The sequence below is a fragment of the Lepidochelys kempii genome, chromosome 5 (genome assembly GCF_965140285.1).
Source record: "Lepidochelys kempii isolate rLepKem1 chromosome 5, rLepKem1.hap1, whole genome shotgun sequence".
Classification (NCBI taxonomy): Eukaryota; Metazoa; Chordata; order Testudines; family Cheloniidae; genus Lepidochelys; species Lepidochelys kempii.
The window spans coordinates 36,786,255-36,813,292 of record NC_136384.1 but is presented as its reverse complement, the minus strand read 5'-3'; positions in this window follow the sequence as shown (position 1 = coordinate 36,813,292).

Sequence of the window (27,038 nt, the reverse complement as noted above, 5' to 3'; positions counted from 1 at the left end):
ACTGTACTGTGAAAAAAATCTCAATTTGAATTTACATGTCTAAGAATGTGATCTCCTAATGATCTGGGTTTCTTAATGTGCACAAGCAACAGACACTAGCTTACTTTGGCCACCGAGAGAATGGGGGTGGGAGACTACAGAGGAATTAACACAGGACTAGTTGCCACTGAGCTAGCATTGCTTCAGTGTTAGCCCTGACTAGCAGGAGCCCAATGCTGTCAGCATTATGTACATGGAGCTTCCATTAATTTCTGAGTGTTCTGTGCTCGGAGGGTTTCCAGGATCAGGCCCCAGAATGTTGGGACCCTGCCATTTTGGAAACTGCACAAGTCTAATAGGCAGATCAATGTTTTCTGGAAGATCATATTAGAGAGGTAGATCCTCAGCGTGGCCCTATTAACTTCAAATGGAGCTGTACCATTTTACACCACCTGAGGATTCTGGCCTTAAATCTTCCAGTTTTTTCCTTCAAAAGACAGGACAATAAATATATCAAGTATAGTGTCATCTGCAGCTAAGAGACTAAATGTGCTTAAGAAATACCTAGTTATTTTCCTAAAGGAAGAAAGGAGTTGAGGTGTCTAATACAGCAAGCCAAGCCTCTGTTTCACAGGAAATGCAGACATTTCTAATTTTGTTTCATTTTTATATTCCCATTTCCCACAAAATGGAAATTCTGGGAAAACATTGTGTTGGAAAAAACAATTTTTTTACATTATTTCATGACATTAGTAGCAGCAAGACATAATATGACATGTTATATTATGTCAGGTCATAACAGTCAAAATATTCTTTTAACTTTATTTTTAAAAGAACGCATTAAGGGCAGCTTCTGTTTAGTGTACATTGAAATATCATATCTTGCAAAAATCAAATAGTTTGACCTGAAAACACAAACACGAGACAGTTTTGATTTAGAAAGCAAGATAAAATGTTTCATCTGCACTAAACAAAAACTGCCCTTAATGCTTTCTTAAAAAAATAATAGAATATTTTGCTTCCTATATTATGTCATGTCATAATAGGACACATGTCAAGACATATTATAATGGCATGTCATATGCACAATTACTGACATGTCATGAAATAATTTCAAAATATAAAACTGAAAACATTTCAGAATGAAAATTTTGAAATAATTTTTTCTTCAAAATGTAATTTCCCACAATGAAACACTGTTTTAAAAATAAAATATATGCAGGAAGTTTCATCCAAATCCCTATTGATTTCACTTTCATTGAAACAGCATTTTCCAGTACAAACCTTTCCATGAAAATATTCTGACCAGCTCTAGTGTGTAGAGAAATGCCAAGACTCCAATACATTTTTAAAGTATAGTCACATTGGATAAGATGTAGAATGGCCTTTAAGTGCTACCATAACACAAATAATAAGACAACAAATGGCCTTTTCCTGTTCCTAATTTCCTCTATAACATTCTTAAGCTTTAACTAAAGCAAAAAACTTATTGTACATTTGATAGACCTGAACTTTCATAGAAAGAACTACACATTTTTAAAACACCCGAATTATTTATTTGTACCTTGGACATGGTAATCAGATGAGTAATACATGTAAAATTATTATGATAGCTGTAACAAGATATGAAGATTCACAGTTTGAATACAGCTCAATTCATGAGTGAGTGAATGCAGAATAGAGGGTTAAATTAATTATTGAGGAAAACGGGTAATTTAATGAGGTAAATATGTACCCCCTGGACCAGAAGTGGGAGTTTTGCCATTGGCTTCAGTTTGGGTTCTGTGTGTATTGTTTTACACATTGTACTTTGTTAAAACTATGTGTGAGATTTTTCAAAAATGCCTAAAGTCTTTAGGAGCACAAATCCCAATGTGTGTAAGCGGCGGGGGGGCGGTAGGGAAATCAGTAGGAAACATGCTTCTAAGTCACTTAAGAATTTGGGAAGGGAGGGAAGAAAAAAAGTCTCTTCAAATTCTTTATGATCGTTTTTTAAATTGGCTTTTCCTCTTTATGTTCCTTTTTACTTAAAAAATCATGAAAAGAGAAGTTCTATAAAATTCTGTACTGATGATTAGTTCAATTTTAACTTATCTGCAGGTCTTTTGTACTTTTGACTGTTGCGCTCTTTCCCCCATGAACTCAGATTTGCTTTCGAAGGCTTCTGTCAATGGGAGAGTCTTAAATCTGAAGAATCATGATTGCACTCTGGCCCTTTAAGCTCAGATTTCTGGCATACAAAACGAGTAACTGTTTGCCTTACCACTGTGCACTGCAGCAGTTCTTGCTGTGACAGACCCAGTATTGAACTGTTTTGACTCAAACTGGCTGGGTGGGCCTCTGTTCATACTTAAGTCTGTGTCTGTATTAAATCACAAAGAGGAGAGTTAACAGCCAAGAAGGCTTACAGTGATCATAAAAGGCATGTTTAAAGGGGGTTTCTCTTATGTTCTTCTCCTTTTCACGCCACCTTAAATATGTAAACATCCACTGACTAACACGGCTGTTACTCTGAAACCTGTCCACTGAAAGAGTAACTTTCAACCTCTGCAAGCTCTTAGCAATGCTTTATTGCCAACTGAAAAGTATGGATGACCGTGCAATTAAGCTGTAACTAATAATTAAAAAGACACTCCTGTTCTGATGCTGGGAAACAGCAGCTGTCCCAAAACTCATCCCAAACCTGAAACTTTTATGAAACCCCGAGAAACTTTGGTTATAAAACCCTCAAACCACACATAGGACTCAATCCTGGAAGCTGTGGGTAGTCTGGCCCCGATACAGCAAAGGACATACATAATGTTGAGCAAGTGAGTAGATCCCTGGACTTCAAGGTGTTAACACATAGGCCTGGAGCTCTAAATTATGCAAAAGAATTGTTAATCAAGACTCCCATGAAGCTTTGCAAAGTTAAGCTAAGAGATAATAAAAAATGTTAGCAAGTATATTGTACATCACTTATAGAATGAAAAAAAAAATCTATCTAAAGGTCACGCAGACTTATTTTTGCAGCTGCTTAAACATATATACTTGTAATCAGTTCTAACTACTTGAACAATAAGTTATGAGATCATAGTCAAAACCACAAGAATGGACTAAGTCTTGCAAATGCATAAAATGTTCCAAAGGGAAAAATAAGCAATTAAGTATTACTGTCTCCATTGGCCAAAACTATTGTGACCTTTTGTATGCTGGCAATTTGGAATGTATTAATAATAACAGTCCACATAATTAACCGCACGCTAGACATTTGATAGTAATTGACAGTAATATGTCATGCAGTTAGCTGCAAACTGCAGTATGGAATAAATGGGGGGAGAGGGGCTTGTAGATTGTGAATTACTTCAGCCCAGTGTGACTCCAATGTCTGATAAGTGATGGCCTCTCCAACAGTCAGGGCAGCCTGACTAAAAAACTTGACTGAACTTACTATTTGGTGTCTCACTAATCAATAAGTTCAAGGAAGCCATTATTTACAAAGTGAAACTATTACTAAATACCTTTCTAATTTTAAGCATAAAGTGCTTCACTGGACTGGGACCCGAGTGCTGGGCAGCTGGCAGGATCCAGCCCAAAGTGCACATTTCTCTTGTTACAAATGCGAAGCTCTGACGTTTTATCAAAAGGATGAAAGAACTTTCCAGCAAAGCAAAGACAGCTCACGGTTTGGGGAAAAACTTGACTGTTTTGCCCAATTTTTCCTTTGAGTGAAGTGACTGGAGCAAACCCAAGAACTCAAAGTAAAAACTCAGGAAGTACAAACGCACAGAGAATGAAGCCAATGGAGTCCTCGTGAAAAAGTGAAAAGTTACACTCAGAGCTACTAATTACCCCTACAAGAGACATTAAACTTGGAATTAGAGTTAGTCAGATTCATTGATTTTGAATGTTTGCATTAATAGCCAAAGAAGCCACCAATTAAAGCACCTTTATCTCGCAGACTAAACATAATTTACATCCCTTCCCACCAAAACATCAAAATACCCTGACATACACAAACTCCTCAGCTCCACAACAAATGCTTTTTATCATATCCAACATTAACCAACCACAATACATGTGTCTAATTCTTCATGCTCCCCCTCCAGCACTAACAGAGTATCCTACCATCAAAATGCACCTCATCAAGGGAGCTTTGGAAGAGTACGGGATGGTGCCGGGGAGCCATGGCATATATGGGTTGGAGAGCAGGGTGCCAAGGTGTATATGGGTTGGAAAGCAGGGCATCCAACATCCCAGTCTGCCTCTTTCCTTCCCCAGAGTCATGACTGGCTGGAGGTATATGGTGAGGAACAAAGCTGGGGAGCCAAGGTGGCAGGCTAGGCTGCATGGCCAGGAAGGCAGTGTAGGAGAATGGAAGCAGTCTGCAGAAAATGTAGGTTTTGTTTGGCCTCTACTGTGAAGCATAATGTTATAAAGGAAGAAATGTAATGGCCAAGATTTTCAGAAATGTTTAGTGATTATAGGTGCCCAGCTTGAGGGGCCTGGTTTTCAGAGCACTTTGTAATTGCATCAATGAAACTAGAAATTTGAGTATCTGTTACCTGTGTTAACTGTATTTGAATCTCTGTTATCTGTGTCCTGACATATGCTGACCATCAGCAGCTACAACTTATGTTTCATTTCAGCACAACATGACAACATTTAGGACCTTACCTTGCAAGATGCTCCGCAATCCCAGGTCCCCCTAGAGTTGATGGGAGGGGAGGGTGCTCCTCACCTGAGAGTAGGTTCTCAGCACACTGCAGGATCAGAACCTTAAGGCTTGGGGAGGGTTGTTAAGTGCATTTCCTCATGCACATTATATTCCATTTCAATTGCAATAAGTCCTCAGATTATAACAAGGGGAAAACCTTGTCAAACACAAAGTGTCTGATACCAGACCTTGAATGTACTGTTATCTGGAAATGAGTGTGAAGCAGAGTGCTGCTTTGTTTGCAGTATGCTTTTTCTGGTGTAGATGAACTCCTGAATCACTTTTATGAATTTAGTATAATAGTTTGAAATCCTAATATAGCCCCTCTTGGAAGGTGTAGTCATTGTATACAGCCCACTCAGAATATTTCAAAAGAACTCACTGAGCGGTGTGTCATTTTATACTGTTGCATTATTAATTTTGGTTTGATCTCTCCAGTCTTTATTTTCATTACTAGAGCAAATTTCCTGTTCCTAGTGATAACTAGAGTACCATGGAGAGTTATGGATTACGTACCTCACATTGTTGTATGCAGTGTAATTGTAGCGGTGTTTTGCCCAAGATATTAGTGAGACAAGGTGGATGAGGTAATATATTTTATTGGACCCTCTTTCTCACCAACAGAAGTTGGTCCAATAAAAGATATTCCCGCATCCACCTTGTCTTGTGGTATTTTTCTCTCTCTCTCTCTCACACACAATATTTTACTTGTACAGAAAATTGTCCTGTCCGAAAGATAAAAGGAAATATGGTGAAGAATATGTGGACGCAATATATCTTCAGCTGGGAATTAGATACAGGTTTTATTGTTACTGCAACACTTTACAACATTCAATTAATGCTGATTTAGACTTTGTGATAATCATGGGAAAACCTTTATTGTCACCAGTTCATGTGGGATGAATTTGGAAGTGCCAGTTTTTCACTGAAATACCATTATTTTATATCCACTTACCATGATAAAAGGAGTTAGCATCTGTGCTCTTAGTGGCTCTCAATGTTTCCAGATTATTGTACTCCTTTCAGGAGTCTGGTTTGTCTTGCGTACCGCCCAGGTTTCATCTCACTTAAAAACTACTTGCTTACAAAATCAGACATAAAAATGTCACAGCACACTATTACTGAAAAGTTGCTGACTTTCTCATTTTTACCATATAATTATAAAATAAATCAACTAGCATATAAATATTGTACTTACATTTCAGTGCATAGTGTATAGAGCAGTATAAACAAGTCATTGTCTGTATGAAATTTTAGTTTGTACTGATTTTGCTAGTGCTTTTTATGTAGCCTGTTGTAAAACTAGGCAAATATCGAGATGAGTCAATGTACCCCCAAGAAGACCTCTACGTATCCCTAGTTGAGAACTAAAGCTCTTGCATACTACCAGTCTATTCTACTGATTTATAATGGATTATATTTGGAGAGGCCTCGTATGTGAATGCTGCTGAAGAGAGCCCTGATTCAGCAAAGAACTTTAAAAGGTTCTTAAAGTTAAGCATGTGCTTAAATCACACTGACTTCAGTGAGAAAGGAGCACAGCCTGATGTTAAGCACATGTCTGAGAGAAGATTAGGTGTTTAACCGTAACTGCTAAGAATTTGCTATTTCAGAATGGATGGCTGAAACGTGCTCTGTAACAGCTGTGTATTGCTATTGATCACATCAACCTGCAAACCTCGCCTGGTACCCCAGGACACAAAGAAAATAAAGACAGGTTTCAGAGTAACAGCCGTGTTAGTCTGTATTCACAAAAAGAAAAGGAGTACTTGTGGCACCTTAGAGACTAACCAATTTATTTGAGCATAAGCTTTCGTGAGCTACAGCTCACTTCATCGGATGCATCTGATGAAGTGAGCTGTAGCTCACGAAAGCTTATGCTCAAATAAATTGGTTAGTCTCTAAGGTGCCACAAGTACTCCTTTTCTTTTAAAGAAAATAAAGGTGTTGCTCACCAGCTGAGTTGATTCTTCTCTTTCAAGATACAAGCCGCAGAGAACTGTAGCAGAGGGAGAGCAGCAATCATCAGAAAGCAGCCACATACGGTGCATATATGTGTGAAAATGACTGAGTCACTGCGCTGTATTTAAAAACAAAAGGTCCCGTTTCTTATTTTTGCAAAATTGCTTCCAAACAGACAATGCTTCTTACAAGACAAAAACTGAGTGCCTCATGACAAGTGCTAAAAATAGTTACTAACACGACACGGCTCCAGAGTCCTTGAAAATGGAAGCGGTTTCTCTGAAGGGAAATAAAGAGCTAGAGGTTCAGTCGTTTCCCCTAGGCTGCAGAGCGAATATGGAGTATGAGACAAACGTTCCCTGCCACACGTTGCTGCAAGCGCTAGTGTACACACTGATCGTTGGTCCTCCACCCAAAGTGGTTATCAGGCCAACTCCAGTGCCACCTACATTACTGGAGTGAAGTGATGAAGGAAGCAACCCAATTTCAATTACAGCATTTTCCAGGGCACTACATGTTTCAATTACAAAGGAGCAGCTGGGGCCTGAAGCACTCAAGACAGCTCCCTTGTTACCATCCAAAATAGGTTTAATTAAGAACAGTCTGAAAAGCACCACTGATTCTGCCATGGATATGTATTCTAGATTATCCAGTGTAATTTGTCGCATGGAAATCACAAAGAAGTAAGGCTGCAAAGAAGAAGGGGGACAGAACCCTTAGATAAATACACCTCCAATGTGATTAAAACATGACTTAACATAATTACAAATAGATTTAAAAACGAAAGATCTAAAACATTGTTTTATTACTTAAAAACAAAAAGCCTTGCAGAGCATGTTTAGTAGCAGTTAGTGCAATACTTTTCAAGGACACGGTCTTGGCTATCATTTTCAGTTTACATTTGTCAAAATTGCTTGAGTTGAGGGTTGTAATGACTGCTTTGAAATCCCTTTAAAGCATTCAGCATGAACAGCACTGTAACATTTATCACTTTCCAGTGGCAGGACACCCACCCTACTGCTGTCAGGGAAACAATTTTTCACATTTAAGTTTTGAATTGCAACACCATTCAGGTGCAGATGCATGATCCATAACAGAGTGAATCAAATCAGCCGGTCTCTTTGTGATTTAGTAGCCAAGAAAAACTATAGTTGCTAAAAACACCAGTAATCAGTGCGATTTTAACACATAGTCCGCAGAAATCTCACTTGGGAAAAAAAACAAAAAACAATCAAACCTATTATGTTACTGCTGGGGGGAAAAGGCCATCAGCATCAAACAACTTTATTTAAATACTCTACTGGAACTTTGGCATAGGGCTTAACTGGTGTCACTTCATATATTTGTATATTCAGCAAACTTTGGTCCAAATCTAAACCTAATCACCACCGCTCTGAACTTACATACATAAGGTCCCCATTTTTTAATCCTATGTGCAGAAGTAACCATGTTTAGGATGTAAGAGATTGTTTTTAGAACCTTTTTCAGGGCTTCTCCTGTAGGAAAATGTGGGTTTAATCTCAATGCAGACATCCTGTATTATACACAGGCCAACTCAGAACCATACATTTTTCTGAAAATGATTAATGACCTAAAGGATACTGAAAACTATTTTTCTAAACTGTGATCTTGGTTCAAGTTTGATTGGCAAAGGTAATTGATTATAAAATATATGAATTTATGAGATAATTATTGTTTTGCTGGATGATATTGGAAATGGATATCTTCTAGCAATCTGTCTTTTATCTATGGGCAATTACCAACCTTGATGAAGATGATGGGCATGTTAGCCACCTTCCACCTGGCTAAAATGGAACATGCAATTAAGATCCCTAGACAGTTGAAACAATAGAAGCCACCACCTCAATCACAGGTAACATGGAAGGTCTGAGCAAGAACTCAGTCAGGGAGAATAACAGTTGTTCCTCTGAGAACTGATTCCGAAAGCAGGCCTGGAATATTAATTGGATTGAAGCTGTTTGTGTCTGTGTGTGCACGAGCAAGGCCAGCAGAAAGCCAGGGAAGCACAGGTAGCATGGGCCTGAGAAGAAGCCAATAGAGAGATTTTGGGGCTGAGTTCTGCTTGGAAAGGCAGGTTTGGAACTGTGAGCCAGGAAACAGCCACCTGTTTATTTTGACTATGTTCAGAGAACAGGACTTGGTGTATATTCTTTATAAATAAACAAACAGGATGGCATCAAAGAAATACTCGAATCGTCCCAATTTCTCCTCCTAATGGAAGAACCCAGCAAGCCCCCAAGAACTTGCTAGCTACTAGGGGCAAAGAGGGACAAGATTATATTATATCTTATCATTTCTAAGATAACTGAATTATATATGTAACAATTAAATCAGTGCTTGTGAAGTGTGTCAGCCAGCGCTAGAAATTCAAGTCAACAATCTACAGAACAAGTACAGCCCAGCCAGCAACAATGCAAGCTTCTCACATACTGCTCCATCCGCTTGCCTGACCCCTTAACTGGAGGGACTATTTACTTCTAGAGGCAAACAGATAGTTCACTCTCCTGGCCCTCTTGACCAAGACAATTTACAGTGGTGTCCATTAGTGGTATCCGTGATGGCAGTTTTGTGATCCTTAGGAAGAGGATCACCAATTTCCATTGCACAGGCCACAGAGAAGGCAAACTGGACTATGTCCACTAAGAGTTCTTCAATCTAAAAACTGCACATCTAGCATACGAACTTTCAGGTATTTCGTGATTTCTTTTACCACATTTCTTCACTCTCCAGCAAAATGTTACCAGAAAAGTAATTTCTCTCTCCTAACTCTCCTACTACTACTACCACCCATTCTTGCAGTGAAATCTTAATTAGGGAAGGGCAAGAAAGTCAGAACAACTAAGCTATTCCAAGTCTAAAAAGTCCAACTAAAAGTCCAAACAAGAGATTCTGCCACTGCTCTTGGGTTAGTCTTCAGCCTGCTTTCTGGGCCACCTTAAGTCTTTCCTTCTTCACTTAAAGAGTTTCAGAGTGGTAGCCATGTTAGTCTCTATCAGCAAAAACAACGAGGAGTCCTTGTGGCACCTGTGAGACCTACAAATTTATTTGGGCATAAGCTTTCGTGGGCTAAAACCCACTTCATCAGATGTATGGAGTGAAAATATAGGAGCAAGTATAAATACATAAAAGGATGGGGGCTGCTTTACCAAGTGTGAGGTCAGTCTAATGAGATAAATCAATTAACAGCAGGATAGCAAGGGAGGAAAAATCACTTTTGAATCACTGGTGATCTTCCAGAAAACACCATTCTAGCCACTATGGATGTAGAAGCCCTCTACACCAACATTCCACACAAAAATGGACTACAAGCCATCAGGAATAGCATCCCTGATACCATCACAGCAAACCTGGTGGCTGAACTTTGTGACTTTGTCCTCACCCACAACTATTTCACATTTGGGGACAATTTATACCTTCAAGTCAGCAGGACTGCTATGGGTACCCACATGGCCCCTCAGTATGCCAACATTTTTATGGCTGACTTAGAACAATGCTTCCTCAACTCTCGTCCCCTTACACTCTCATAAATATAAAGGGAAGGGTAACCACCTTTGTGTATACAGTGCTATAAAATCCCTCCTGGCCAGAGGCAAACCCCTTTCACCTGTAAAGGGTTAAGAAGCTAAGGTAACCTCGCTGGCACCTGACCCAAAATGACCAATGAGGGGACAAGATACCTTCAAATCTGAAGGGGGGGGAGGGTGGGTAGAGGATTCTGTCTGTCTGTGTGATGCTTTTGCCGGGAACAGATCAGAAATGCAAGCCTTCCGACTCTGTTAAGGTAGTAAGTAATCTAGCTAGAAAATGAGTTAGGTTTTCTTTTGTTTAATGGCTGGTAAAATAAGCTGTGCTGGAGGGAATGTATATTCCTATTTTGTGTCTTTTTATAACTTAAGGTTTTGCCTAGAGGGAGTCTCTATGTTTTGAATCCGATTACCCTGTAAGGTATTTACCATCCTGATTTTACAGAGGTGATTCTTTTATCTTTTCTTTAATTAAAATTCTTCTTTTAAGAACCTGATTGATTTTTCATTGTTCTTAAGATCCAAGGGTTTGGGTCTGTGTTCACCTGTACCAATTGGTGAGGATTCTTATCAAGCCTTCCCCAGGAAAGGGGGTGCAGGGCTTGGGGGCTATTCTGGGGGGAGACGTCTCCAAGTGGTCTCTTTCCCTGTTCTTTGTTTAAAACGCTTGGTGGTGGCAGCATATGGTTCAAGGACAAGGCAAAGCTTGTACCTTGGGGAAGTTTTTAACCTAAGCTGGTAAAAATAAGCTTAGGGGGTCTTTCATGCAGGTCCCCACATCTGTACCCTAGAGTTCAGAGTGGGGAAGGAACCTTGACACACTCCTACTCTACATGCACTACATTGATGACATCTTCAACATCTGGACCCATGGGAAGGAGGCCCTTGAGAAATTCCACCAAGATTTCAACAATTTCCACCCTACCATCAACCTCAGCCTGGACCAGTCCACACAAGAGGTCTACTTCCCAGACACTACAGTGCTAATAAGTGATGGTTACATACCACCACCCTATACCGGCAACCTACGGACGCTATACTTACCTACATGCCTCCAGCTTCCATCCAGGACATATCACATGATCCATTGTCTACAGCCAAGCTCTAACATACAACCACATTTGCTCTGATCCCTCAGTCAGAGACGAACACCTACAGAATCTCTATCAAGCATTCTTAAAAATATAATACCCACCTGGTAAAGTGAAGAAACAGACTGACAGAGCCAGAAGGGTACCGAGAAGTCACCTATTACAAGACAAGCCCAACAAAGAAAAGTAACAGAATGCCATCAGCCATCACCTACAGCCCCCAACTAAAACCTCTCCAGTGCATCATCAAGGATCTACAACCTATCCTGAAGGATGATCCCTCACTATCACAGACCTTGGGAGACAGGCCAGTCCTCGCTTACAGACAGCCCCACAACGTGAAGCAAATACTCACCAGCAACTACACACCACACAACAAAACACACCAACCCGGGAACCAAACCCTGCTACAAACCCCGGTGCCAACTCTGTCCACATATTTATTCAAGGGACACCATCATAGGACCTAACCACATCAGCCACACCATGAAGGACTCGTTCACCTGCACATCTACCAATGTGATATATGCCATCATGTGCCAGCAATGCCCCTCTGCCATGTACATTGACCAAACAGGACAGTCTCTACGCAAAAGAACAAATGGACACAAATCTGACATCAGGAATCGTAACATTCAAGAACTAGTAGGAGAACACTTCAGTCTCTCTGGTCACTCAATAACAGACCTAAAAAGTAGCAATTCTACAACAACAAAAAAACTTCAAAAACAGACTCCAACATGAAGATGCAGAACTGGAATTAATTTGCAAACTGGATACCATCAGATTAGGCCTGAATAGAGACTGGGAGTGGTTGGGTCATTACAAAACCTAAACTTAATTTCCCCAATACTAATTTCTCCCTACTGTTACTCACACCTTCGTGTCAACTGTCTGTAATGGGCCACTCTCTTACCACTTCAAAAGTTATTTTTCCTCCCTTGCCATCCTGCTGCTAATTGATTTATCTTGTTAGACTGACCTCACACTTGGTAAAGCAACCCCCATCTGTTCATGTATTTATACCTGCTCCTGTATTTTCACTCCATATATCTGATGAAGTGGATTGTAGCCCACAAAAGCTTATGCCCAAATAAATGTGTTGGTCTCAAAAGGTGCCACAAGGACTCCTTGTTGTTTTCACTTAAAGAGTGTAATGGAATGTTAAAATGTAATATACATTCAGCCACTAGGTGGCACTGTGTGTAAAACGGCTTATTTAAAACAAACCTCAGCTATAGCTGGCAGAGTACTAAAGGATCTTATGATGAACACATCTGGTGTGTATAAGCAAGCTCTGTGAGCAGTCCATATCTGGCATAGAAGAACATCACATGGTGTCAGGAGTAAACTCAGAACAGAAATAGAAGGAAAACAGCATCAAAGGCTGCAGGATCTTAAACACCCCCCAAAGAACTTCAGCTTTGACAAACTTTCAGAATGGACTGGGAATATAATCTTTTGGGGTGCAAAATATTATCAAAGCAGTCAGGGAGTTCACTCATACTACAGACAATCAAGAGCCATTGTTCTGGGATCTATCACTTTTGATGACACAGAACCTGCCTCAAGAGTGAAACCAAATATTCATGGCAAGACTATTGACTTTAAAATTGACTCAGGAGCTGATATCACAGCCATCTCAGAAGGGACTTACAATCATTATCAACCCCTCCCTGAGCTGTAGTCACCTGACACAGCTCTGACTAGCCCTGGAGATTTTCTGAATTGCATGGGATAGTTCACCACAGAAACAACTTACAAAGACAGAGTTTGTGTGATCAAAGGATCAAAGACCATCAACCTTCTCCAGTACAGTTTGACAGTCATGATGGGCCTACTGAGAAAGAAGGAAGAACTCAACGGAAGGTTTGAGTATATTGGACTTTTGAAAGGAGATCCAGTACAAATCAATTTAGGAAACATAAGAACTGCCATACTGGGTCAGAACAAAGGTCCATCTAGCCCAGGGGTGGCCAACCTGTGGCTCCAGAGCCACATGCAGCTCTTCAGAAGTAAATATGCGGCTCCTTGTACAGGCACCATCTCCGGGGCTGGAGTTACAGGTGCCAGCTTTCCAATGGGCCAGGGGGTGCTCACTGCTCAACTCTTGCCTCTGCTACGGGACCCTGCCCCCACTCCACCTCTTTCAGCCTCCTCCCCTGAGCCTGCAGTGCCCTCGCTCCTCCTCCGCCCGCCCCAGAGCTTCCTGCATGCCACAAAACAGCTGATCAGAAGGTGTGGGGAGGGAGGGGGAGTCACTGATCTGCGGGGCTGCCAGTGGGCCGGAGGCGCTGGGAGCAGGGGTAGGCAGCTGATGGGGGGCTGCTGACTTATTACCGTGGCTCTTTGGCAATGTACATTGGTAAATTCTGGCTCCTTCTCAGGCTCAGGTTGGCCACCCCTATCTAGCCCATCATCCTGTCTTCCGACAGTGGCCAATGCCAGGTTCCCCAGAGGGAATGAACAGAACAGTAATCATCAAGTGATCCATCCCCTAGCCCATTCCCAGCTTCTGGCAAATAGAGGCTAGGGACACCATCCCTGCACATCCTGGCTAATAGCCACTGATGGACCTATCCTCCATGAATTTATCTAGTTCTTTTTTGAACCATATTATAGTCTTGGCCTTCACAACATCTTCTGGCAAAGAGTTCCACAGGCTGACTGTGTGTTGTGTGAATACTTCTTTTTGTTTGTTTTAAACCTGCTGCCAGTTAATTTCATTTGATGACCCTTAGTTCTTGTGTTATGAGAAGGAGTAAATAACACTTCCTTATTTACTTTCTCCACTCCAGTCATGATTTTATAGACCTCAATCATATCCCCCCTTAGTCGTCTCTTTTCCAAGTTGAAAAGTCCTAGTCTTATTAATCTCTCCACATACAGAAGCCATTCCATACCCCTAAACATTTTTGTTGCCCTTTTCTGATTTCAATATATCTTTTTGAGACAGGGTGACCACACCTGCACACTGTATTCAAGATGTGGGTGTACCATGGATTTATATAGAGAATATATGATATTTTCTGTCTTATTATCTATCCCTTTCCTAATGATTCCCAACACTCTGTTAACTTTTTTGACAATGTACAAACACCACTACCAGAGAGACCTTAGAAGAAACTAGCTTCATATTTATACACATTCAAAGGACATCATCATTACCTGGTCATCATGGACTATTTTTCCAGCTATAACTTTCAATGTTATTGAGAAACCAAAGTGCACTTTTGCTCATTTTGATGTTCCAGAACAACTAGTGACAGAGAACAGACCACAATTCACTGCAGCAGAAGTTAAGTCATTCCAAATTAAATATGATTTTGATCATATTACCAGCAGCCCACATTACTCACAAGTAAAAGGACAGGCTGACAGAGCTATACGTGCAGCCAAGAAAATCCTACAGGAGGAAGACTCATTTCTTGCTCTTCTGAGTTACAGATCAACACCAAAAGCAATATGGATATTGTCCAGCACAACTCCTGATGGGAAGACAACTCAAAACCAAGATTCTCTTCCAAATTCAGAACAGATCTCCAAAGTGGCCAGTCATGAAAACAGTAGCAAAAATTGAATAAAAAGGAAAAAGAGCTTATGGACACTTGTACAACAGAAAATGCTGAGAGAATGGTCATGTCTAGAACCTGGTGACCATGCTCATGTCAAATTGGCTGGAGAAAGAGGATGGACAACTCCAGCTGTCATAAAGAATTCAGCACTTAGATCATATGTGGTCAAGACCGACAGTGGAGAGTTCAACAGAAACCATTTACATCTACAGTTTGCTCCTCAGAAAGAACAATCAACAGATCAAACGCTAAAGCTGGCAGATGCAGAACAAGATGCTGATGACTAAGATTCCAAACCAACCACAGCCAGTCATTCCAATTAATGGACAGCCAGATGACCAAGTTGTTACGTGTTTGTGTAATTAGAAAATGAGTGTGATTCAGAGACACTTAACTGACAGATCAGAACTTCAAAGACAGTGTGACAGTATAAATATTGTAAATGGCAGGAATGTAGAACTTAAAGGGGGAGATGTAATGGAATGCTAAACTGTATTATACTCACAGGCGCCAGCTTCCTCCTTGCCCCAAGGGTGCTCAGCCCCAGGCTCCACCCCCACTCCACCCCTTCCCCCAGACTACCACCCTGCAGCTTCCACCCCACTCCACCCCTTCCCCTACCTCCTCCCCCGAGCATGCCCCCCTGTTCCTCTGCTTCCCCCCCCCCCCCCCCAGCAGCGCCTCCTGCCCACCACAGATCAGCTGATCATGGCAGGAGGGAAGCGCTGGGAGGGAGGGGGAGAAGTTGATTGGCGGGGCCACCGGCAGGCAGAGGCGTGGGGGGGAGGGAGGGAGCTGGCTGCCGGTGAGTGCTGGGCACTTGCTATTTTTTTTCCATGAGTGTTCCAGCCCTGGAACACCCACGGAGTTGGTGCCTATAATTACACTAAAAAGAAAAGGAGTACTTGTGGCACCTTAGAGACTACCCAATTTATTTGAGCATAAATTACACTGTTCAGCCACTAAGTGGCACTGCATATAACAGACCTTATTTAAAATGAGCATCAGCCATACCTGGGAGAGCATTAAAGGGTTTTATGATGAACACATCTGGTGTGTATAAGCAAGCACTGTGACCTGTCCATATCTGGACAGAAGAACTTGACAAAGAGAGCTGATCCTTCCAGGCAGCTTCCCCTGGAGTCCCTCACACTGGAGTTCCCTGCTCTTGGCCCCCTATTACTGGACCCTGCAGAGCTTTGCCTTGCTCTTTTAGCTGAGCACTGCCTCGCAGGGCTTTCTCCCTGGAGACCCTTTTCCCTAGCAGCTTCTCCCTGCCTCCCCCCTCCCACAGGACTCAGGCAGCATCTCCCTGGGAACTCCCTGCTTCCTATTGACCCTACCCCCAGGGTCTCCCACAGGAGCCTAACCTGTTTCCTGTAGCTCCTCCCATGAGGTTTTTGTTGGTGGTGGTTTTTTAATGAGGCCCAGTTGTTCATCAGGCTGACCCGGTTAGTCCTGCTTCCTCAGGCTGGGAGGCAGCTAATTATGACACAGGTAGGGTTGGCCCCATTTACCCATACGGGGTCCAGTCATCCCTTGACAGTTTCATTTCAAAAATGTCAAAATGAAATATTTTGATTTTATTTTAGGGGTATTTTTGACCGAAAAAATTCAGTGAAACTGACATGAGATCACAAAATGCTTTGGTGATGCCAAATCTGCATTTTTTGCCAAAACCAAAAAAGTTTCAGTGAAAATCTTTGCCCAGCTCTAGTTGTGAGCTTTGGAGTCTTTGCTGTTCAATACTCACAGAGCGTGAATTCACAGTCAGTTAAAGCAAATGATAGTGATTCTGCTCACTAGATAGCTGGCAAATCTGTTAAAACTAAAGACTAAAGCGAAAACTCATTTGCCTGCAAAAATGAATATTTCTAGGAGAGAAAGTCCAGTCCCCACACGTTCTTGTGATCAAAAAACCCCACCTTCTTGTGTGAAGTATTTAGTGAACAATCAAAGGCCACAACGATGAGCCAATTCCATAGCTATTTGGAGTTTGTCCACAATAATTGGTGTTTGCACTGCTCTGCCTGCTCTGATTGAATGCAAATGCTCTCAATAGCAGCAGAAGGGGCACGATTTTTTTGCAATAATTGCTTCTTTAAAACGGTATCTTTCCTCCTTCTTTCACCCCAAAACACCGAGCAACACAAAAATGCCATGGTGCAAATGCCGGTCTTTCCAACAGACCATCATAGTAAGGAACATTAATTCTAATTTCAATACAAATCGCTGAAAGCGCTTTCACCTTATTGCACTAAGGCTCATTTCCACCATTATATCAATGTCAGAGAAGGTGAAATGAACGCATTCCATCTTGGGAGTCCTTAAACACTTAAAAGCTGACAAGAACGGACATTCAGGATTAATAAACACAAAGAGGTTGTGTGTGTTCTGATAAGAGCATGAAATATGCAGTACTCTGCATCACTATTCATCCTGCAAGCATCAGGGGAAGTTTGACCTCTCAATGAACTATACATCAAAGAATCCCATAAAGAACTCAGGATACCTGCATGAAATATTTTAGCTACACACATACATGAAAGCCTGCCTCCGCAGTCCTTACTCAGGAAAGGCTCCCACTGAGTGCACTGTGAGTGTAGCTTTCTTTCCCTCATTCTGTTTCTTTATTCCCTTACTTCCTACCTTTTGTCTACGCCACTTTCTCCTCATTTCTCTCTATTGTTCTCCTCCGCCATCTCCTTTTACTCTGGACGGCAACAGATGTTGTGGTATCATTCTTTATGATCCTTCCTGTTCTTTTCTTCCCCATGCACCACTCTCCAAACTCATTTTTCTCACCTTCTTCTCTTCCCAATCTTCCCCTCTTTCCTCCTCGTGGCCATTAAAAATTCCTTATTCTTCCTCCCAACCATATTTCAGCTCTTTCCCTCTCTCCCCCTGCCTCAGTCCTAACTGATCTTCCATTCCAGCTAATCACATGAATAATAACCTAACTGCAGGTTTCTCTGAAACCTTTATATGGATGGACCAGCTACTTCCCCTCTCCTTATGCAGTGTGTCACTCAGCCCTTTTCCCCACTAGCCAAGTTCCATAATGAGGCTCTGAAGAGGGGAGCTGCTCTTTCTGGACTGGCCACAGGCCCCTCCCACTCCACACACTGTTAAGATATAGATATTCAGGCCTGTCTGTAAAGGCCTATACTCTAAGAATGTAGGTATATGTTTATCATTTAGCTAGTAACAGAGGTATACAAGAAAGAATCTGTGTAAGGGCCTTCTCTTACTGTGACAGTTTGAGGCCCTGTTCTTAGGCCAATGCTTTGGCTAAGCAGCAGAGGCAGCCATAAGCTGGGAAGCGAACGGTCACAGCCTCACATTCCAAACTAGTCAATATGGGGCTGTTAGGAAGGTGATCCGATCTATCACCTCCAGAGAAAGGGAAGAGCCTAGAAGATGTAAAAGGAAATTTAGGTTGATAGTTTTCTGTCTGGTAAGAACTCACTTATCAATAGACACAGCTGGGAAACCCTTATGTCTTTATAGATGTAGTTGTGAAATCCTCACTTCTGTATTGTTTTGTCATTATAGTTCCCACTTTGCTATTGTTTATTGGCATGGTCTCTGTCTGGTTCTGTGATTGTCTCTGTCTGCTGTATAATTAATTTTGCTGGGTGTAAACTAATTAAGGTGGTGGGATATAATTGGTTAGCTAATCATGTTACTATATGTTAGGATTGGTTAGGTAAATTTCAGTAGAATGATTGGTTAAGGTATAGCTAAGAATATTACTGTATAAATTAGGGGCAAACAGGAAGTAAGTTGGAATTCGAAAATAAGGAAAAAGGAACTTGGATTTAAGCTTGCTGGAAGTTCACCCTAATAAACACTGAATTGTTTGCACCTTCGGACTTCGGGTATTGTTGCTCTCTGTTCATGCGAGAAGGACCAGGGAAGTGGGAGAGTGAAGGAATAAACTCTCTAACACACACTTGTTTTGATTTCACTGGTTGCCTCCCCTTTGCTGCCTAGGGCCACCTGCCAAAAACATCCCTCTTAGCAAGTGTGCTCAACAAATGGATATAAACTGGCCATGAACAAATTCTGGCTGGAAATTAGAAGGTTTCTAAGCACCAGAGGGGTGAGGTTCTGGAACAGCCTCACAATAGGAGTTGTGGGGGAAACCACTTAATTAGTTTTAAGAGAGAGTTTGACAAATGTATGAGTGCAATTGTATGATGGGAAAGGAGTACTTGTGGCACCTTAGAGACTAACCAATTTATTTGACCATGAGCTTTCGTGAGCTACAGCTCACTTCATCGGATGCATACTGTGGAAACTGCAGAAGACATTATATACACAGAAACAACAATGGTTTCATGGTCTCTGTGTATATAATGTCTTCTGCAGTTTCCACAGTATGCATCCGATGAAGTGAGCTGTAGCTCATGAAAGCTCATGCTCAAATAAATTGGTTAGTCTCTAAGGTGCCACAAGTACTCCTTTTCTTTTTGCGAATACAGACTAACACGGCTGTTAATCTGAAATCTGTCATTGTATGATGGGGTGGCTTGTCATGGTAGGGGGCTGGGCTCAACAGCCCTGGAGTTCACTTCTGGTTTATGTCTTATGTTCCTAAAGCTCATCCTTCAGGGTTTCAGCTAGCTTTCTTCAGGGATCACGAAGGGATTTTCCCCTAAGAAAGGTATTCTAGAAGGTGGTGTTATTTTTTAAATGTCCTCTGAAACAGCAAAGATGGCTATAGCTGGAGATGGGATGCAGCAGGCAGGGTGGGCCAGGACTCTGAGGTGACACTGAGAATGCTCTCTTTCAGGTATTTGGCTGGCTGGTTCTTGCTCACATGCTCAGGGTCTAATTGATGTCCATATGTGGGGTCAGGAAGGAATTTTCCCCCAGGTCAGGGGGTCACCTTCCTCTTCAACATGTGAGTGCAGGTCACTTGCCAGGATTATCTAGGTATATCTCATTTAATCATTTCCTTCCCATTGCAGGGCCCTCGAGCACTGGTGCATCTTGGTCCCTCCTATTCTCTGCCTGTGGCATATGGCAGTCTGGTCTCTTGTGGGTCATAATACCTTGGTCTAATTTCAGTTTTTGAGTTTAGTGTGCAGGTGCTGGGTGTTGTTGGTGGCCTGTGATTTACAGGAGGGCAGACTAGATGCTCTGGTTGTCCCTTCTGGCTTTAAATTCTATGAACCATCATGTACAGTAGCTGAAAGAGCTTGGCTAAATAGCTTTAGGGCAATTAAATGGCTGCAGCAGGTGAGGAGAAAAAAGCCATTTATTTTTCTCCTCTCTCCATTTTGTAACCCATTTCATTTGACAAACTTCTTTATATAGTGTCATAAATGTGCATGGAGCTACTCCATGGGTGAACTCCGCTGAACAAATACCAGGTACCGCTCACAAAGATCTTACAATACCACAGGTACAAGGGGATAAAATACAGAATATGGAACAGTTTATGGCCTCCATAGCCCAAATCCTGAAGTCAATGGGATTCTGCGGGGACATAAAGGTCTGCAATAGTAGATCCCACAGCACAGTAAGTGTCTACAGGTATAACCAAAACCATGGTATACATGCCACAAAGTCACCAGAGCTTTTTCTACAGTAGGGTTCCCACCAGTGCAATCATCAAAGCAATTGAATTTAATTCCCTAAAGCAAATATGGCCAAAAAGTTTGTTTTGTTTTTATTGAAAATGTAATGCTCATGAAAAGTATCCAGTTGACAGCTCTGGAGCCTTCCCCAGACAAACCTGACAGAGACCAGTAGTGAAATCAATAACAAAACTCCCACTGTCTTCAATTGGATCAGGACGTCAGCCAATGTCTTCACTTCAGAAGAGGGACAACAGCAGCAGTCCCAAGTGACTATTGGATACAATGTCCACGGCACAAAAAACCACCATTGTAACTATCACTTTTGCTGACACTCTTTGAAGACAAGGCAAGGACTGAAACAGCATGCAAAGAGAACTACCTTCTCACTCCTAAAGTTGGTCTCTCCCAATCATGATTGAGGCAGCTTGCTGTTACTACCCACATTGTACTTAATGCAGACTGTGGCTTCCATGTCACAGAAGCTATCGACTTCACAAGCCCTGGGTTTATATGTTTTAAGTCCATATGAACACGGAAGAATCCTAACAATATAAATGGGAAAGTTACAAAAGGATTCCATAGGTGCTCAGAGTCAAAAGAGAGAAAGCTCCTGTGATTAAAGCAAAGATCAAAGGGAACAGCTTGGATCACACTACCTTAACTCCCTAATTCTGTATGGGAAATAATAGACAAGCGAATATTTTCTCAAAGACAGTTCATTATTCCAGCATTATTAAATCGTAACTCATCATACAGACTTCCCATCACCACCACCTAAGCCCTTTCATACATTAATCATATCTTTAAATAGTTAAATTCAAGAAGACAAATCTGACACTCTGGTGTATACGTGCGTGTCTTATTACAACATTTTATTGGTTCTCACAGCTCCTAAAGTGCAATATTTTCTTATTACAGCACATTCCTGATCACATCTATCCATCATATATGAATCTCTAGAGTATAATATTGTTTCCCATACAACAATGAAATTCTTGTCTGAGGCATCTCCTTTAACCATGGACAACTGTAAAAAATTACCTTTGTATAAAAGCACATTGTTTTGTCTTGTCAAGATTAAAAAGCTGAGTTCTGATAACAGCTGAAGTGACCTAGAAGCAGCTGAAGTGACCTAGAAGCAACCTCATCTCTGCAAAGAAATTAGATTTTGACTGAATTAGTCTTGTGCGTCCATTGTAGAGAGAACACTAGTTGATTACACCACAGACATTTGATATGCAAGTACAAGATGCTTTGTATATTAAATAAAAGTCTGTAGTTTCATATTCTCCATGAGGAAGGAACAGCCTTCTCTGTGGAGAGTTGATCATCTCCCTAGACTCAGCCACACAAAAGGATAAGAGATATCTAAAAGTTTGGCACCATTTTTCCTTTCCTACATATTTAACGAACATTGGCTGCTCTACACATGAGATTCTGTACAGATATATCAACATTGTATTATTCCAACTGAAAATTAATAGATGCAGACAACTTGATATTTCATCTGCAGCCCCAAATTGCTGTTGTAGAATAATGGCATCATACTGAAAATTATAAGGCTGAGCAAAGGTGGCTATTTGTACACCACTTGTCTGGTAGCAAATTAGCAATAATACTTTTAGTCTCCATTTTATGGTGGCTGCATAGAGATACCATTACATCCACATTTTTTCTTATTTTATACATTGCCAGATGTTTAATGGAATAAATTTCCATTTCTGGACACTGGAATAACCATAGCTTGCATCCAAAAACGTATTTCCAACTTTTAAATACTTTTCAAAATTCCATCAGACAAGCACTGATGTACAATAGTAAGAAAATAATTATATATCTCGTATTACATTGTGCTTGGAATTCCACATTTATTGTGCATAAATTTGCTTGAAACAGAAGGAAGTACTAAAAGAAAATTGTCTCTGGAAGGTTGAGTCTTGACTGCAGTTTTAGCCGATTATTATTTTATCAGCAAAGTGTGTCCCTGATTAGAAATGAGCAAACCACATTTTGCAAACTAAAAATTATATAGAAGAAAAGCTAAATCTTTTCTCCCTCTCTCCTGTCCTATTTTCCAACCTCTACCCCACGTTAATGATACCCATGTTGATTTCAAGGGAGAGTCAATTTTGAAAGTTTTTCCTCTACCAAGGGAACATTGTGCTATAGAAACAATGGAAGTGACTCTGCATTCCTGGTTTTGACTCTATACAGGCAAAAATATCAATAAACCAAGACACGTGACATAGAGATGGATTATTGTAGTGCTGGATTTCACTAGAAGTCATTGTCGCACACAGAATTATTGAAAAGCCTACAAAAAAAGTAAGGGGGAGGAAGGAAATGACCCACCCACTCTCTACTAGACAAGAATTCTAGGAATAGGGCATTAATTTATTGCAAATACCAGACGAGACCATTCTGACTTCTTTTGAAACATAGGCCATAGATTTTTCCCCATTAATTCCTCCAGCAGAGCTCGTAACTTCTTTGTTTGAGTTATCGCCTCTTTTTAGAGAGATATCTTGGCTTTATTTACAGGCTTCATGTAATGGAGGATCTGCCACATTACTAAGTTGTTTCAATGGTTAATTACACACACTATGAAAAATGTGTGTGCTTTATTTCTACTCAGAATTTAGTTATTTATGTTCAGCTTCCAGCCATTGGATCATGGTATGCCTTTGTTTGCTACATTATCGCGAGCCCTCTATTATGAGAAATCTCCCAGTAGGTAGTTTAAACCATTATCAAGTCACCTCTTAACCTTCTCTTGGATACACTAAGTGGACTGAGCTTCTTAAGTCGGACACTATAATACAGATCTTAAAACTATTATTGTAGTTTTTTCCAAATAACATCCTTTGTGAAGTCTCAACACTAGAACTGGGCATAGTATTCCAAATCATCCTGGCACATGATATTAGAATAATGGCAGGAAAATTTCTGCTTTAGATCCTATCTGGTTTTGCATGGAAAAATACTATGGTACTAGTAACAGAAAACTGACTGATTTATTGATCTGTAGTTGATATTTTTCATGTTTTATCATTTAGCAAATCGAATCTGTTTTAAGACACGTAATATCAACCTGCTGTGCACAACTGTTTGAGACACACTAGTGTAACATGGAAGCAATGCAGAAGCAGATACGAACCATGAGTTACCCAGCAAAGCAATAAAAATCCATGGCAGAGGTGAAGTTAGGAGGAATGCTTTCCCCAGAGGGACATGGTCTGCAGAACCAACTTGCACTCAGGAAAGTCACAAACAGTAGTGGCCCTATATCAATAGTATAAATGTATCAATTAGACTCACTGAGGCTGCACAGCACCAGCTGGAAGGCTGTGTTGAGGCATAGGGCCGGTCTGTCAAAAAGCAGGAAGTGAGCAGCAGTACACAGTAGTGAACCCCGAGCCATGGGGCTTTTAGTCAGTGGAAGAAATGTTAGTGTTCAGTATTAATTTATTCAACAGGTTTTTACCACCACCTATGCTCAGTAAGGTGCTTTAACATATGGCAGGCACAGTAATGATACTGTAGGACTTAATATTAGTTGTGCAACATGGCATTGCTACGATTATTATGGTGGAGTCTTGGCCTCAGCTATCTTGTACTCCCTGTTTGTTGTATCCACCCATTGTGTTTTGTCTTATGTTCACATGGTAAGCTGCTCAGGACAGGGACCAACATTTTGTTTTGAGGCCCTAATCCATGACTGGATCACCACCTAGGGGCTGCCACAATACAAGTAGCAACTGTAATAATAAAGCAGACATGTCAGTGCATATCCTATTTGTCTAGAGAGCTAACCTCCTCCAGCCATGGTGCATCAGCGGAGGTAATCAGAACCACTGGCACAGACACCTGCAGTACACGGATTTTCCCCACTGTTTTTCGTAGGCATAAGCTATATACAGTTGTGTAGTGCACTCTTTGTTAGACAAGGTTGGGGGCTAACAAAAAGATGACACTCTCACACGCTTTGCTCCTAGGAGGAGTGTACTGCTCCAAGTCATCATTCCTGCCTCCCTTTCCCTACCTGCCTGTTTCCCCTCCATTCTCCTGTTCCCCCAGCACAGGATATAGGCCAGATATGCTGCAGCAATGCTATCTATACAGGCTGGAAACCTCATGACAGACAAGCTCTCACTTAAATTTAAGTTTAAATTTAAACTTAAATTTTCAGTCTGTGAGAAAGAGGACTTGCCTTTTGGTACTTTGGTAACACACATTCTCGACCCAGTAGTAAAAACACATGGCTTCAAGTTACCCCAAAAACTCGAGTTCACAATTAGGTGAAATAGCTAATCCCCCACCCCATGTCCTCACTCCTAATCCTGATCTCATCATTAGTGACCTGAACAATCTTGTCCCCCATTCTGAGTAATGTCATGGTTTTAACATTAGCGATAATACTTATTATCAGCACTTTAAAAATAAATAAATAAATAAAAAGCACCCACACTCAGAATACTGATTGGAAAAGCTCTTCTACGTGCCAATCTTTTCCTTAGCTTGCCAGTTCTGCAAAGGTCATCATTTTACCAGAGAGCATTATAGCTGTAGCTTGGAGATAGCAAGTCTCCTTGGCACTGTAGCCTGTTCTACCAACTTCAGCACAACTGAAAGTCAATAAATCAACCTCCGAGTAACTTAGCAGAGAGTCGGGAAGAACATAATTTATGGGAAGAAAGCTAATGCACAAAGAAAACGAGGTGTTTGGGAAAATCCTTCTGAGGATCTGCCCTGCGTCTAGAAGGCTGATGCGTTTCAGAATCTGACATTCTCCTCTACCTACCCACTAATGTCAGTGGAGGAGGAGAAGGCAGCTTCTCCTTTTCTCTCTCTCGAATCATTTCTGACATGAAGCTGGCAATGCTCACTATAAGACTATGTCCTCAATGTGAGGAGTTGACCTCACCCCATGGGTGGGGAGGAGGGGAAAAACACCTTGCCTTTTCATCTGCAATCTAAAAATGTGGCAAGGAATCCAGAGTCTTCTCTGTGAATAGCTAACAAGTTGAACACCAAATGCAATTCCACAGCAGTTGTTTCAAAGGGCTTTTGCATGCACCACACAGTTTTGCTTTAGCACAGGATTGAGAGAGATGAGCAGACTATGCAATTAGCACAATCACAACTAGCCATGAATGCAGTCATTTCGTGAGCTATCATAATTCTGCACTCCACTTGTAAACTAACATATATATCAGTTATAGGCTCTAGTCTCACCAGAAGTTATGGTCTGGATGCAAGAGTTGTTGAGTAAGATTCTAGGGCCTATGACTTGCAGGTGGTCAGACTAAAGGATCAGAATGCTCTTTTCCTGCCTCAAAAATCAATGAGGCTATAACATTAGAATATGTCCATTCTATCAAGAAACCATTAGTGTTTTCACACAGACAGTAAAACTGATGGGAATTTCTACCTGGTACTCGGCAACTCCTCTGGGAGCTGGTGCCAGTTTGCACTTATGCTTTTTGCAAGGGTAATGAGTGTCATAATGGCCATTAGCAATTTTGCGAATTCATTTTACATCTAGACTCCATGGAATCCAAGATGATTTCCTTTAGATTGTGTCACCTTCTTAAAAATGTTGCTTTGAGAGAGATTCTACTATCAGACTGACAAGCAGCCAGCAGAGCACCATAGTTCAGAGCTCACAAACTAAGCAGGGTTGAATTTCCCTCCAAGTCCGTGCTGTAGAAGTCTGCTAGATGGAAACTTGACAATAAGATCTTAACCATTTGAAAAAAAAGAAAAGGAGTACTTGTGGCACCTTAGAGACTAACAAATTTATTTGAGCATAAGCTTTCGGGAGCTACAGCTCACTTCATCGGATGCATTCAGTGGAAAATACAGTGGGGAGATTTATATACACAGAGAACATGAAACAATGGGTATTACCATACACAGTGTAAAGATGAGCTATTACCAGCAGGAGAGCGGGGGAGGGGGGGAACAGACTCCAACCAGAGACTGCTGAATTGGAATTAATTTGCAAACTGGATACAGTTAACTTAGGCTTGAATAGAGACTGGGAGTGGATGGGTCATTACACAAAGTAAAACTATTTCCCCATCTTTAGTCCCCCTCCCCCACCCCCCACTGTTCCTCAGATGTTCTTGTCAACTGCTGGAAATGGTCCACCTTGGTTATCACTACAAAAGGTTTCCCCCTTCCCCCCGCCCTGCTCTCCTGCTGGTAATAGCTCACCTTAAGTGATCACTCTCCTGTAACACCCATTGTTTCATGTTCTCTATGTATATAAATCTCCCCACTGTATTTTCCACTGAATGCATCCAATGAAGTGAGCTGTAGCTCACGAAAGCTTATGCTCAGATAAATTGGTTAGTCTCTAAGGTGCCACAAGTACTCCTTTTCTTTTTGCGAGTACAGACTAACACGGTTGCTACTCCTTAACCATTTGAATATCCCATTATGGCACTATTTGCAAGAGGAAATGGAGTAATCCTATTCCAGCAAAATTCTAACTCAAGCATTCATGCACTGGTTTGCATGCTGTACCTCTCCCCTGTAATCTCAGTTTAATAAATATACCTCCACTCCTCTCTAATGCCCCTCGATGTTTAGAT